Source organism: Anabrus simplex, chromosome 7 (assembly GCF_040414725.1).
Source record: "Anabrus simplex isolate iqAnaSimp1 chromosome 7, ASM4041472v1, whole genome shotgun sequence".
Taxonomy (NCBI): domain Eukaryota; kingdom Metazoa; phylum Arthropoda; class Insecta; order Orthoptera; family Tettigoniidae; genus Anabrus; species Anabrus simplex.
In genome coordinates this window covers 31,546,044-31,560,335 of record NC_090271.1, presented here as the reverse complement: position 1 = coordinate 31,560,335, position 14,292 = coordinate 31,546,044, and the positions used below count along the sequence as shown (strand labels likewise).

Genomic DNA, 14,292 nt, shown 5'->3' with positions numbered 1-14,292 from the left:
CCGGGCCCCCAGGGACGGCAGCTAATAGTGCTAACCGTTAGGCTACGCCACGGAGTTGTGTGTCAAAAGCCTGAATTCAGTTCAAAACCTCGCGTGCTGATCGTGCCTTGAAAAGTAACAAAGAAAGTCCTTAGCTGATAAATCTTATGCCAAGCTAATCGATCTTCTGCAGTGCCATAAGCCGCACATAAATCGAGGAATACTCCAGTTACCATTCTACTGTTAAATCCATCTTCGGTGTTCTGTGTCACATTAAGAATTTGGCTGCAGCAAAATTATCAGCTTTGAAACAAGCTTACTCTTTTATGAATTTCTCCTCCAAGTCTGTGATTATTCTATTTTAATCATTATTTGCAGCAGTTTGAATTTATGACACAACAATGATATTGGCATAAAGTACTTTCTTTCCCTGGTTTTTTATAGAGCTATAACGTGCCTTTCCCCCTGATCTCAAGATCTTTAGGTTTGTGTTGCAATATCTTATTAGTCCTAACAGCCTTAGTGACGTTTTTGGCCAGACATTCTTTATCGTCAAAACTTCAGTCCATCGAGCCCTGCAGTTTTATGTGGTCTGGTTGATTTCCTCTGTTGTAGATGGATTCTGAAGGTAGTTCCTCACACGCAGAGTAACTCTAGTAACCAGTGCCATTTTCTTATTCACTGTAGATTTTCCATTCTGGAGCAGATAACTTGTTACTTGGTTACCAGTACCCTCCATCTAGCGACGAGGATAGGAACTGTGCCGGATGCCAAGCATGTCGCACTCTTCTGGGGCAATGACTGACAGATGAAATGAAATGATATTGGAGAGTGTTGCTGGAATGCAATATGACAGGGAAGCCGGAGTATCCGGAGAAAAACTTGTCCCTTTGTCCAGCGCAAATCTCACATGGAATGACCGGGATTTGAACCACGGAACCCAGCGGTGAGAGGACGGCGCGCTGCCACCTGAGCCACGGAGGCTCTTCACCGTTTATCTTTGTGTTCAATTAAAATCACAGCTCTTTCATATGTCCTCAATTCTGGAATGCAGACGCTCTGCTGAAATAACTAGTAGACTAAGAATAACGCGAAGCTGCATTATTATTATTATAACAATTATTATTATTATTATTATTATTATTATTATTATTATTATTATTATTATTAAGGAGGCTCGAATAAATGGACGCTGTTATCAGCTTGACAAGGCCTCAAGTTGGGGATCTACCCACTATTTACTTCCGTGTGCAGCGCGTGCATTTCTCGGGAACTTCTATCACAACAGCCCCCCGCTGTACAGGTACACTATATATTCCACTGTAACACGATCACAGCACATCACAGCGCTCACCATGGCCAGTCTAGTAACCATCGTCCTAACACTGCTCGTGCTGCAGGCTGCAGTGGAGGCCCAGATCCTGAGTATCGTACCTTGTATCGTGACGGCCATCCAGGAACTTCTGGCGCTCAATGTGACGGTGGAAACTTCACCATTGGACGGTAAGTCTGAGGGACAAAGGAGATTAATTTTTGAAGAGAGCTCCCTCTGCCGTTTAGGAGTAGAGTTTCGGTCTCCAAAACACAGAATAGTGGGTTTAGCATCGGATTAAGTATTCGGGTTTTTAAGGGCGGAACAGAAAGGTAATTCTGCACTCCATGTCGTCCTCTGTCGCAGTTTACCAATATACGCGTTAATTCCTGTTAGAAATGTAGCCTAAATTGCTGGCTTTAATAACCTGTTTACCTGACAAATTTTTTAGAAATACCAATAAATCACTATACAGGACGTTTTTTTAGCCATCTCGTGAAGTAAATCGGAATATCGAAATCGCCACTCAAACAACCTAGGTGGCCTCAATTAAGGATGCCTCAACGTGGTAGCTGAGGCCATACGATTATTATTATTATTATTATTATTATTATTATTATTATTATTATTATTATTATTATTATTATTATTATTATTATTATTATTATTATTATTATATTTTTGAGTTCGTAGATCTAAAGAAAGCATATGACGTGTTACCGAGGGAAAGGTGTTCGCCATACTGGGGGACTATGGGATTAAGGGTAGATTATATTAAAACTAATCAAAGGCATTCATCTTGTCAATTGAGCTGCAGTGAGATATTGATGGTAGAATGAGTTCTTGGTTCAGGGTACTTGCAGTCTCTAATCTTTCTACTTTGTTGTTCTTACTTTACATGGATCATCTGCTGGAAGGTACAAAGTGGCAGGGAGGGATTCAGTTAGGTGGAAATGTTGTAAGCAGGCTGGCCTATGCTGACGACTTGGTCTTAACGGCAGATTGCGCCGAAAGCCTGCAGTCTAACATCTTGGAACTTGAAAATATGTGCAATGAGTATGGTATGAAAATTAGCCTTTCGAAGATTAAATTGATGTCAATAGGTAAGAAATACAAGAGCACTGACAGTCATATTGGTGATACAAAACTGGAACAGGTAGATAATTTTAAATACTAATGATGTATCTTTTCCCAGGATGCTAATATAGTAAGTGAGATTGAATCAATGTGTAGTAAAGCTAATGCAGTGAGCTCGCAATTGCGATCAACAGTACTCTGTAAGGAGGAATTCAGCTCCCGGACGAAACTATCTTTACGTCGGTCTGCTTTCAGACCAACTTTGGTTTACGGGAGCGAAAGCTGGGTGGACTCAGGATATCTTATTCATAAGCTGGAAGTAAGATACATCAAAGCAGTAAGAAAAATTGCTGGTACAAAAAGTGGGAACAATGGCAGAAGGATACTCGGAATGAATAGATAAAGCCTAAATTAGGAATGAACCCTATGGATGAAGCTCTACACATAAACCGGCTTCATTGGTGGAGTCATGTGATGCGAATGGAGGAGGATAGGTTACCTAGGAGAATAATGGACTCTGTTGTGGAGGGTAAGAAAAGTAGAGGAAGACCAAGACGACGATGGTCATATTCAGTTTCTAACGATTTGAAGATAAGAGGTATGGAACTAAATGATGCCACAGTATTAGTTTCAAACAGAGGATTGTGACAGCGTTTAACAATTTCACACAGCCTTGCAGACTGAACGCTGAAAGGCATAATGGACTATAATGAAAATGAAATGGCGTATCGCTTTTAGTGCCGGGATATCCCAGGACGGGTTCGCCTTGTCAGGTGCAGGTCGTGATGAGGATGAAATGATGATGAAGACAACACATATACCCAGGTCCCGTGTCAGGGAAATTATCCAATGATGGTTCAAGTTACCAACCCTGCCGGGAATCGAACCCAGGCCCCATGTGGCCTAAAGCCAGCACGCAAACAATTTAGCCATGGAGCCGCACATGGTCTATAATGATGATGTATATATGTTCTGAGTTCGTTTGGGCCGCCTGAGAATCACAGTTCTTGTGCTTTGGCTGTGTTGTTTATTTGCGATTGTTGCCACTTCTGGTGTTCTTAATGGTAGGTTTCACAGGGGTCTCTTCCCGCATCGCGCTCACTTGTTTCTCTCCCTGTCCGCCTTCTGCGTGACGTCATGTGGTATGAGACAGCGGTCGCCCGTCCTGCTGACAGGTATTGCCACTACAGTCTAAAATGGTCATAACTTCTGAACCATTCACACAAATAATGTCCTGACAAGGTTATTGTAATCCTTATAAAATACTGGAGGAGGTCAAACAATTTATTTTGATGAGGAACTCGAGGATAATATCGAAGTATTTATTTAATTTTAAGGAGTTACATTTTTTTACCGCGGACTGTAGCATAAAATCGCTTCTAGAGGGCAGCCGGTTGGAAATAGGTATGTGCCATCCGGGACTTTTTTGTAGAGGATTCTGTGCTCTACATTTCGTACGCTTACACTTGGGGTCTATCGTTGATGGTCCACGCAGCGTAAGCCAAGAAAGCAAGTGACCGACCGACCGACCGACCGACCGGCATTTTTATCTCTTTCTACGTATTTACTGTATATCGGATCACGGACATATAGTAATTTTATAGTGGTTCACTACGTGAACAGTGTTCGTGTTGTCAGTATCTGAAGTAGAGCCACTGTACTGATTAAAATGCAGTCAACATATTATGGAAACGTGTGTGGCGCTATAAATTGTCGGCACGTAAAAAAACTCCCGTGGGACAAAATTACGGCACCTCGAGTCTCAGAAAACCGTAAGTGTTACTGAGACGTAACACAAATAACATTATTATTATTTCGCATATTATAAAGTCAATAACGACAACAACCATCATAGCCAGTTAGTTTGCTACTGTGATGGCATAACAATACTTCCTCGTCAGCAATGCTTGGTTATTGAAACATTTTGTAATAAACTCTTGAATATCTCCATTATTACAGCTCGTACGGTAAAAAGGTGTCAGATATAAACGAGTGAATGAAAATCATATTTTCTATAATTATTGTTATGTGCTAATAGCAGGGCTGAGTATCAACTCAAATGGTAGATCGCTGGCCTTCTTAGCCCAACTTGGCAGGTTCGATCCTGTCTCAGTCCGGTGGTGAAGGTGCTCAAAAACATAGTGGGACGTAAAATCCAATAACATTAACGTTATTATGTGCTAATAACTTATATTTCTGAATATATTTCGAAGCTCGTTAAATAATACAGTATCCGTGATCCGATATACAGTAAATACGAAGAAAGAGACAAAAATGTCGTGCGAGAAGAGACCTGTTACTGGATCTCTGTTATTTCAAAAGGGGCCCTCACACTTCCCAGTCATGAGTGGTTAAGAAATATAGCCCAGTTCGAAATTTCATTTGGTGTGTTTCACGGTAAAACTGTATCCAGATGCAAAAAATACTTCTATTATTAAATCAAAATTTCCAGTATTCCATGACAAAATAATTTGTCTCTACGTAAGGACCAGGACATTTATTAGGATATGGCATTTTAATGCGAAGAGTAAGGAGCTAGCACTGAGAAAATATGCCAATAAGAAGGCTAAGCCTTGGGCTGGTTCATCAAGTAATTAAGTATCCTGACACGTACGTTTTAATAATTTAATATAATTCCATAAAGATGTCGATATGATGCATATTTTCCTATGCCATTTAATCTAAATATTTACTTCATCAGGAAATAAATTTATTATTTTGAGTTGCATGGCAATATTTTATTTCTTATCGTATTATATGTCATGTATTTGATAGTTGATGTTCTACCTGCTCAGCATGTGACGAAATTTAACGCATTTTCACGTTTTTAAATCTATTGGAAGTGCCGTTACTTATCGAATCGGACTAAACCAGACTACTATTTGATGAAAGATTGAGAAGATGTTTCACAGGCACGAGAATTCACAGGCTTGCTGTACTGCGACTGTGTTCCTTACTCGCTATCGTTCATACCGCGTGACGTCAGAGCGCTCCAGCCAATGGAAGCTTCAACCGCCGGAGTAGCCTACCTTATATTCTAGTTACCTTGGGTAGGTTTGGCTGGTGCTTTCCTCTCGGTACCTTGACCTTCTCTGCTGGCTCATAGTTCCTTCATTTTCTTGCCGAACTCCTTTTTACGTACCTCGGACCATTTCCTCCTCTCAGTGTGGTTTGCTCCTGTAAGGGATGTTGGAATGGGTCTGGTTTTAATAATTGCTCGGTACTTGCTTCTGTTAATTATGATGGTATTATTAATATTCAGTTCTGCCAGATCCTTCTCTACCTGCTGGATCCACAGGGATCTAGTGGCTTTACCCTTGCTGGCTACTTATAGGACGGCCAGTGGGAGTCCATTCTACACAAGTGTCCGAAGAAAGCCAGCCTTTTTTTTCTGATGGCATCTGTGAGGTTTTCTTGTTGTTGGTAGAGTTTACGATTTCGTTTGCACCATTGCCCTCCATCCGATAGGATCGTTGGCCCTACCGTCTTTCTCAGGAACATCCTTTCTTGTACTTCGAGGACCCCCAGTGGGGTCTTCTTACTCCATTACTTTGGTTTTGTTATTTCCACCTTCTACTCCTTACCAAAGACTCTATTCAGCAATTTCTCCAGATCTTCTGCAGTACCATTTTACCGCCTCTTCTTTATAACTATTATCCGGCTCCGGGTCTAAGTGGTTAGCGTGCTGGCCTTTTGTTCTCGGGTTCGATTCCCGGCAGGGACCGTGACTTATACCAACATTGGTTGCACGGGGGCTGAGTTTATGTGTCCTTTTCATCACCATTTCAGCCTTCTTACGACACGCAGGGCGCCTATGGGCGTCAAATGAAAAGACCTGCACCTGGCGAGCCGAAGTCCTCAGACACCTCCCGGCACTAAAATTCATATGCCATTTCATTTCATATGAGTTGAGGCTGCAGGTCATGATCCTCTCCACCCAATAAACATTAATTTAGGGGGTATGCGTCTTCGTTTCTTGGATATTTATTGTATTATATCCTGTACTCAAATATATGAACCGAGCTCGATAGCTGCAGTCGCTTAAGTGCCGCCAGTATCCAGTATTCGGGAGATAGTAGGTTCGAACCGCACTATCGGCAGCCCTGAAAATCGTTTTCCGTGGTTTCCCATTTTCACATCAAGTAAATGCTGGGGCTGTACCTTAATTATGGCCACGGCCGCTTCCGTCCCACTCCTAGCCCTTTCCTGTTCCATCGTCGCAATAAGACCTATCTGTGTCGGTGCGACGTAAAGCAACTAGCAAATATTTGTGTTACTGGTCTATCTTTATCTAACAGACATGATTCTTCTTTATGTTTCAGTTGCTCTCTGCATTGGAGGTCGAGCAAGGAACTGATGTCGTACCACGTCTTTTATACCATATTTATAAATATTATAACAAATAAATAACTTTAAAACAAGAATGTTTGTCTTGATTGTTTGTTCAGAACAAACAAATCCTCCTGTAAGCGACTATTTCATTACCTCCGAAACGTAAAATTTTGTAGGAATGCCAGTCAGGATATTGACGAAAAAATATCCCAACGCATTTTCTATAGTTTTCTATTCATTCAAGTAACATACTGCCAAACAAATTCGTTGTTGAACCAGATCGTCGCTGTTACAACAAAACCTCGAATCTCCCAATGTTGTACCTATCCGTTACATTCCTTATATTGGTCACGATTTTCAGCCGCATATTTAGTCCATCACAACAACGGCTTTGTGTTTATGGTTATCTGTAAAGGAAATTTAAGTTTACCGTGCCGCGCTGTAGAAATGTATGATTGCATGACGTATTTACTCGCTCCTGCAGTAGGGCTATAATCTATTTAACGGTAAACATTACAAGGAACGATCCAATTTGGTCGTAATATACGACAGTAAGCATTTTGGACTATACCGATGACTTATGCCAGACTTTCTGAACACCTGCAGTAGTATATATGGAGAGTTTTGCGACCTCCAACTCCATCGGCCCTCCGCAGAGGCCTCCTCCACCACCTCCTCCTCACGCTCTCCGCAGGGGCCTCCTCCACCACACCCTCCTCACGCTCTCCGCAGGGGCCTCCTCCACCACCTTCTCCACACGCTCTCGGGAGAGGCCTCCTCCTCACGCTGGCTAAGAGCGCGACCCTAACCTCACATCCGCATCTTGGAGGGGCTTAACCTCACTTTTTATGCGTAAGAGGGCTAGCCTAACCTGATGGAACATGATGATTTAAAATTTTCTATGTGATTGTATACGAACAGAGAAATTAAGAGCAAAATTCTTAAATGCTAAGCAACAAAAAATGTGTAGACAAAGAGATGAACAAAAAATTACTGTATGGATAGCAAATCAGTGGAAGAATGACAGTGGCTTGAATAAGTTTTTTGCGCAGTGAGAAAACAATGTCTCAGAGCAATACGAGGTAGTATATGATGTAATGGCATGGAATATAAATAGTTAAGTAGCCAGCATAAATAGGTCAGAAAGAGATTGGCACTCAGTACTTTAGAGGCTAAGACGTCAGCATGTGGTAATAATTCCATTAGACATGCTAACAGGGTAGGAGGTAGAAGTAGGTTCACATGGTTGCGACATCTTGCTCCTTATTATCACATGCCTTAACTTTACGCTAAGTATTTTATTCTATCGTGCAATTTTAATTTGCCAATTGCCATTGTTAGCTCATATGCTGTTTGCCGAAATGCCATGGCCACTGGACCTCCGAGAAGGAGTTGTTCAAGGCCCATATAGATATAGAATTTAATTTATTTTACTTATTTTATTTTAATTAATTTTAATTTGTAACCTGATGTGAATAAGAACATGTATTGGGCGGCAGCTTGTAATGTTTACTAAATACTATCCTGTGCTAATCTTTTCAGCTGTAGATCATTCCTCGATAAGAAAACAGTAGAGCTCTTATGAATCTACAATGAGTGAACACCCCCACCCCTCTTAGGCACCCATAATTTCTCGTGATTAAGATATAGTATAATTTAATTGATTTTGTATTATGAAAGAAAGAAATAGGATAAGCCATTTATGTGTCCGAGAGTTATTAAAATAGCTGCTTAACATTCCCTATTTCATAAATATATTCGCAGGGAGAAAGCAACAGTCCTCGCTTTCCTTTTGAGATGCTCTGGTACATGTAACGCGTTATCCGTTACGCTGTAAATCAGTATATAATGTTATTTGATTTACGTTCCACTAACTACATTTACGGTTTTCGGAGACGCCGTGGTGCCGGCATTTTGGCAGGAGTTGCCAGTAAATCTACCAACACGCGGCTGACGTAAATGTTCACCTTGAAATGCCACCGGACTGAGCCAGCATCACTCCCGTACAAAAGCAGACTCCAAACAAACTTTTTTCGAAGACCCGTGTTTTTATGTCTTACATGATTCCTAGCAGTAGTACACGTGGTTGACTGGATAATCACAGAGCTACTTTTCCTGTCGAGTACATTCATGGAAGTTATCAAGTCATGCACGGTGAGACTGCAACAGGCCATTAGCAATAGCCGAACATTAATAACTCGGAATTTGACATGCAGATATCACAAAATGATCAATGTAATGTTATTGTTGAAGAGTTTTACGTACTTTCGATATTGTAGGCCTTCACATTTAGTTTTCTTCCAACTATGTAATATTAGATCATCCAATGTAAGGGCAGTCCTCCTTCCTTTCACGATTCCCTCTTGTCTTAATCCTCAAGTGATTGTTCTTTTGCGATTTTGTCTCTCTCATGTTTTATAATCATCTTCACAATATCCCTGGTGATACGGCGCGTTGACCACGCGGTTTTAGACCTAACGACAACCATGACCTGAACCACTGTCAGTTCACACGATTGAACTACATCTCCTTCTTAGCAATGCTTGGCTTTGATATCGAGTACATAACATGGACTAAGCAACAGAAGTCTAAATTCATGAATTCTGTTATCATAGTCGGTTCGGTAAGACTGTATAAGACATAAATTATTGTAAATAGTATTCTCTATAACTTTTATTATGTATTACTCTTCGATAGGACCAATAATTTATAGGTGCCTTCCTCTAAACTATCATTTCATCCAGCATGAATAAAATTACTTTTCTAGCCTGGATTGTAGTGACTCATTCTCCAACTTTACATACCGATTTTCATTAAATTTTCTTTAGCCATTTTCTTGTGTTACGCGTACAGACAGACAGACAGACAGACAGACAGACAGACAGACAGACAGACAGACAGACAGACAGACAGACAGACAGACAGAGATAACGGAAAATTAGAACGTTCATTTACTTGTTATTGTAGACACGACTGATACAGAAATACCATTCTGAGCAATATACAGACGAAACTCTTATCTATATACTAGTAATAACCGGCGGCTTCACTCGCGTGGATTTCGTAATTTCATCAACGTAATCGTTCCCCGGCATTGTACTATGATATTATCTGAAATTTCCTAAAGTATAAAACCTCACCCAAAAATTTAGTTTCATTTACACGAGGAATTCTTTGTAAACCATGTTTGTGGTATTACCTTTTGGGGCTAAGACGACCATGCGATATAGAACGGTACATGTGAGAAAAGTCTTCTATCAAGTCAAGAAATAAATACATGTTTCTTTATTTTAAAAAGGATTCCAAATACCTATTCCCACATCTGTAACATCTTCAGTTTTTGAGATATACATAAGTATCCCCATAAAAAGAATTCAACCCCTTTATCAGTCCTTTCCCGACACCCCCACCCATCTACTTTAAGTGCATTTTCCGAAAACAAAAATACTAGTTCTTTGTTTCTAAAGGAGATTCCAAATACCAATTTCTCGCGTTTTTGAGATATAAGTATCCCCATAAAAATAATTCAACTACTTTTCACTTCTTCTCACCCCCGTTAAGTGCATTTTTAAAGGACTTTCCAGATACCAAGTTTCTTGTCTCTACCGTGTTAAGTGTTTGACATATAATCTACATATACTGGTACTCATTTTGAAAATTCTCACGCTTTTCCAATTCTTTTCACCCCTTAACTGGATTTTCTAGAAACAAAAAAATACGTGTTTCATTATTTTTAAGGAGTTTCCAAATACCAGTTTTCATATCTGTACGTCTGTAACACCTTCAGTTATTGAGATAATTGTATACGCATAAGAATAATTTAGCTTCTTCTTCTGCTTCACTTCTTTCCACCCCTCTCCCACCTTAAATGGACATTCCGAAAACAAATAATACGTGTTTCTTTATTTTGAAAGGAACTTCAAAATACCATTTTCACGTCTGTGACAGCTTCAGTTTTTAAGATAAAGTATCCTCATAAGCATATTTTAACTCCTTATTTAATTATTTTCAACCCCACATCCCTTGCGTCAGTAGTATAATTGGATGGTTCTGCGGCCGCCACCGCCACCGGGCTCCCAGAGGCCACCTCCACCACCACCACCACAGCCAGAGCCCTCCCAGATGCCTCCTCCACCACCACCACAGCCAGAGGCCTCCCAGAGGTCTCCTCCACCACCCGCGGGAAATTTGAATTTGTAAACAAAGCCACGTGCTTTTTGACAGCTGTCATCGACAACAACGCATCGCTAACCTCAGTACTGCCATCTTGACGGGCCTAAACCTCAGTAGTGCCAACATAAACTAACTAGCGCGAGGTAAACAAAGCCACGTGTTTTTTGACAGCCACGTGCTTTTTGACAGACAACAACGCATCGCTAACCTCAGTACTGCCATCTTGACGGCCTAAACCTCAGTAGTACCAACTTAACCTAACTAGCGCATGGTAAACAAAGCCACGTGCTTTTTTGACAGCGGTCATCCGCCATCTTTAAACCACAGAGCACTGTGCTGCCCTCTTTATCGTAGTAGATGTAAAATTCGTCACCTGTCATCGGCAGTGCTGCCATCATGGCGGGCCTAAACCTTAGTGCTACCAAATTAACCTAACTAGCGCGTGGTAAACGAAGCCACGTGCTTTTTGACAGCCACGTGCTTTTTTGACATCTGTCATCCGCCATCTTTAAACTACAGAGCACTGTGCTGCCCTCTTTATCGTAGTAGATGTAAAATTCGTCACCTGTCATCGGCAGTGCTGCCATCTTGGCGGGCCTAAACCTTAGTGCTACCAACTTAACCTCACTAGCGTGAGATAAACAAATCCAAGTGCTTTTTTTGACAGCTGTCATCCGCCATCTTTAATCTATAGAGCACAGTGCTGCACTCTTTAGCTACTTACCTTTGAAATGTGTTGGCGGATAATTTGAAAAATGCTTTTTGACAGCAGCCATCTTTAATCTAGAGAGCACCGTGCTGCCCTCTTTAGCTAGATACCTTTGAAATGTGGTGGCAGGCAATTCCACATGACAGCAGCCATCTTTAATCAAGAGAGTACCGTGCTGCCCTCTATGTGGTGGCGGCAAATTCTACATGCCCTTGTTTGGAAACAAACTCACGCGCTTTTTTGACAGCCGTCATCCGCCATCTTTAATCAACAGAGCAGGGTGCTGCACTCTTTAGCTAGATACCTTTGAAATGTGGTGGCGGCAATTTGAAAAATTCTATGTGCTCTTGTTTGGAAACAAAGCCACGTGCTTTTTTTACAGCTGTAATTCGCCATCCTTAATCAATAGAGCACTGTGCTGCTATCATGCGGACAATTTCATCAGCTGTCATCCGCCATCTTTAATCCACAGAACACCGTGCTGCCCTCTTTATGACATGTAGTAGCGGGCAATTTGAAAAGTTCTGTTAGCTGTCGTCCGCCATCTTTAATCAAGAGTGCACCGTGCTGCCTGCTGCCATCTTTAGCTAGATACCTTTGAAATGTGGTGGCGGCAAAATTGAAAAATTCCACGTGCTCCTGTTTAGTAAACAAACTCACGCGCTTTTTTCTGTCAGCTGTCATCCGTCATCTTACATCGCAAACCTCAGTGCTACACTCTTCAGGTACATACCTTTGAAATATGGTGGCGGATAATTTAAAAAAGAAAAATTCTACAGCAGCCATCTCTCGACGCTAATTGCACAAGATGGTGGCTATACATGACTCCTTAAAGGTGCTTATGCAAGATGGCCGCTATACATAGGTTCTTATGAGACGCCCTTGGGATGCTTGCGCAAGATGACGGTTATACATGGCTCCTTATGAGATGCCCTAGGGATGCTTGCGCAAGATGGCGGACACAAGATGGCGGATATACACGTCTCCTTATGAGACGCCTTAAGGGTGCTTGCGCAAGATGGCTGCTCCTCCTATGAAGAAAGTTAGCTTAGAGGCCAACTCGTCGTGCTAGTTCGATTCATTAAATTTGGGGCTTAAATGCAAAATGTTAAATATCTCGAAAGCGGTGCATCGTAGAGCAAAACGGACAAACATTTTTCTGCCCAGTACCTCGGTTCGCAGTACGAGGAACAAAAAAAACATAGTCTAATGATGAGATCAACGGTTCGGTTCCTACTTAGGCCCTTTGGCATTCGCTCAGTTTTAGCTTGTATTGAAGCAAGTCTTCGTAACATAATCAGGTTTAGCTATGGTAGAGAGTATAATGTGCCGTGCAGGTTCGATTCATTAAATTTGGGGCTTAAATGCAAAATGTTAAATATCTCGAAAACGGTGCATCGTAGAGCAAAACCTGATACCTAGGTTTGCAGTATCAGGAACAAGAAAAAAACATAGTCTAATGATGAGATCGACGGTTCGATCCCTACTTAGGCCCTTTGGCATTGGCAGATATCTAATTCTACAAGATGGCGGCTATACATAGCTTCTTATGAGGCAGCTTAAGAGCGCTTGCACAAGATGGCTGCTGCTCTTATGAGACGCCCTAGGGGTGCTTGCGCAAGGTAGCAGCGACAAGACGGTGACTATACACAGCTCCTTATGATACGGTCTAGAGGTGCTCACACAAGATGGTGGCTGCTCTGATGAAGAAAGCTAGGTTTGCATCGTGCAGGTATCTTTACAGCACTAAACCTCATACCTTTGAAATGTGGTGGCGGGTAATTTGAAAAATTCTACGTGCTTTTCCTTAACAGCAGCTATCTTTAAACAATAGCGGCTATACATAAGCTGTTAAGGCCTCCTCTTATGTCAAGGCATAGCTCTATCGAACAAGTTTAAACCTGCATCGGGATAGCTAGAGTAAGCACGTGCTGCAGTGATGACGTCATTATGCATGTTTAGACTTGCAAATCACTAAAGAAACATAACAAGACTAGAATCGAACACTGCACTCTATGCCGTTAACTTTATCATGTGATCGGAACATTGATTGAAGTGTTTAGAACACTAAATAAGTAGAACCGAACACTGTACTCGATACAACATGTGTTTAGAAAATGTCAGGGGATACCTTTCTTCTAAGAAGATTAGGTTACCGCACATTCCTTGTAGGGCTAATAGGCTAAAGTGCTAATGGGCAAAAGGGCAAAAGAGCTAAAGTGCTAATGAGCTAAAGGGCTAAAGGGCTAAAGGGCTAGGGTGCCTCTCCTCTCTTTATCCGGGCTTGAGACCGGCTCTACAACTAGAGGCGGAGTTAACACCCTAAGTAAGGGAGAATGTTGGGAAATAATCTATACGAATATAGCTACTCGATCGACTATATACTACAGATGGATGACTTAGGTGAGGGTAAGCGCTTACTTAATAATACCTACACGACGTAATTCATACTCTATTTCAAAAATATCTTCTTTGTACTGTGTGTAACCAGCATCATGATAGCCTCTTAGCAGTTGTAAACGTTTTACGAGTACGTTGGGGTCTTTACAGTAGCTTATATCTACATAGGGTAACAGAGGCTTGTTGTGAACTTTGAGTCTATATGCAGACAGTTGATGTTCAGGGACTTGTTTTGATGTAATACGTGCTTCAGCAGTAGCGTTTCTAGGTACAAACTTAACTTGTTTCGATAGCGATGAAGCGTTGAAAT

General features: G+C 41.4%; 1 long non-coding RNA gene across 1 annotated transcript; it reads left to right on the top strand.

The window, feature by feature from the left end:
- The first annotated feature begins 1,337 nt into the window (after nucleotides 1-1,337).
- Nucleotides 1,338-6,792, top strand: LOC137501470 (uncharacterized). Its single transcript, XR_011018557.1, has 2 exons — nucleotides 1,338-1,482; nucleotides 6,691-6,792. It is a non-coding gene; the product is annotated as an uncharacterized lncRNA (long non-coding RNA).
- Nucleotides 6,793-14,292: the final 7,500 nt, after the last annotated feature.